This window comes from Arachis ipaensis, chromosome B7 (genome assembly GCF_059453495.1).
Source record: "Arachis ipaensis isolate K30076 ecotype BB chromosome B7, ASM5945349v1, whole genome shotgun sequence".
Lineage (NCBI taxonomy): Eukaryota > Viridiplantae > Streptophyta > Magnoliopsida > Fabales > Fabaceae > Arachis > Arachis ipaensis.
The window spans coordinates 89,240,988-89,242,815 of NC_142442.1; the positions used below are offsets into that span (position 1 = coordinate 89,240,988).

Consider the following 1,828-nt stretch of genomic DNA (forward strand, 5'->3'; position numbering starts at 1 on the left):
CTTCCATCTGAAGATCCTTTTCAGTTCTTAACTGAATTCTTGCAGATATGTGATACTATTAAGATTAATGGAGTAGATCCTGAAGTCTACAGGCTCATGCTTTTCCCTTTTGCTGTAAGAGACAGAGCTAGAGTATGGTTGGACTCTCAACCTAAGGATAGCCTGAACTCTTGGGATAAGCTGGTCAAGGCTTTCCTAGCCAAGTTCTTTCCTCCTCAAAAGCTGAGCAAGCTTAGAGTGGATGTTCAAACCTTCAGACAGAAAGAAGGTGAATCCCTCTTTGAAGCTTGGGAGAGATACAAAGGACTGACCAAAAAGTGTCCTTCTAACATGCTTTCAGAATGGACCATCTTGGATATATTCTATGATGGTCTGTCTGAGTTATCAAAGATGTCATTGGATACTTCTGCAGTTGGATCCATTCACCTAAAGAAAACGCCTGCTGAAGCTCAAGAACTCATTGACATGGTTGCTAATAACCAGTTTATGTACACTTCTTAGAGGAATCCTGTGAATAATGGGACGCCTATAAAGAAAGGAGTTCTTGAAGTTGATACTCTGAATGCCATATTGGCTCAGAACAAAATATTGACTCAGCAAGTCAATATGATTTCTCAGAGTCTGAATGGAATGCAAGCTGCATCCAACAGTACTCAAGAGGCACCTTCTGAAGAAGAGGCCTATGATCCTGAAAACCCTGCAATAGCAGAGGTGAATTACTTAGGTGAACCTTATGGAAACACCTATAATCCATCATGGAGAAATCATCCAAATCTCTCATGGAAGGATCAACAAAAGCCTCAACAAGGCTTTAATAATGGTGGAAGATACAGGTTTAGCAATAGCAAGCCTTTTCAATCATCCACTCAGCAACAGACAGAGAATTCTGAGCAGAATTCATCTAGCTTAGCAAACTTAGTCTCTGATCTATCTAAGGCCACTGTAAGTTTCATGAAAGAAACAAGGTCTTCCATTAGAAATTTGGAAGCACAAGTGGGCCAGCTGAGTAAAAGGATCACTGAAATCCCTCCTAGTACTCTCCCAAGCAATACAGAAGAGAATCCAAAAGGAGAGTGCAAGGCCATTGACATAACCAAAATGGCCAAACCCAATGAGGGAGAGGAGGACGTGAATCCCAAGGAGGAAGACCTCCTGGGACGTCCAGTGATCAATAAGGAGCTTCCCTCAGAGGAACCAAAGGACTCTAATGCTCATCTAGAGACCATAGAGATCCCATTAAACCTCCTTATGCCATTCATGAGCTCTGATGAGTATTCCTCTTCTGAAGAGAATAAGGATGTTACTGAAGAGCAAACTGCCAAGTTTCTTGGTGCAATCATGAAGCTAAATGCCAAATTATTTGGCATTGAAACTTGGGAAGATGAACCTCCCTTGTTCACCAATGAACTAAGTGATCTGGATCAACTGACACTGCCTCAGAAGAGACAGGATCCTGGAAAGTTCATAATACCTTGTACCATAGGCACCATGATCTTTAAGGCTCTGTGTGACCTTGGTTCAGGAATAAACCTCATGCCCCTCTCTGTAATAGAGAAACTGGGAATCTATGGGGTGCAAGCTGCTAAAATCTCATTAGAGATGGCAGACAATTCAAGAAAACAGGCTTATGGTAAAGTAGAGGATGTGTTAGTAAAGGTTGAAGGCCTTTACATCCCTACTGATTTCATAGTCCTGGATACTGGAAAGGAAGAGGATGAATCCATCATCCTAGGAAGACCTTTCCTAGCCACAGCAAGAGCTGTGATTGATGTGGACAGAGGAGAATTGATCCTTCAATTAAATAAGGACAACCTTGTGTTTACAACTC

General features: G+C 41.8%; 1 non-coding gene across 1 annotated transcript; it reads right to left on the reverse strand.

The window, feature by feature from the left end:
- Window positions 1-228: 228 nt before the first annotated feature.
- Window positions 229-336, reverse strand: LOC148553302 (small nucleolar RNA R71). The gene has a single exon (XR_015892676.1). It is a non-coding gene; the product is annotated as a small nucleolar RNA R71 (small nucleolar RNA).
- Window positions 337-1,828: the final 1,492 nt, after the last annotated feature.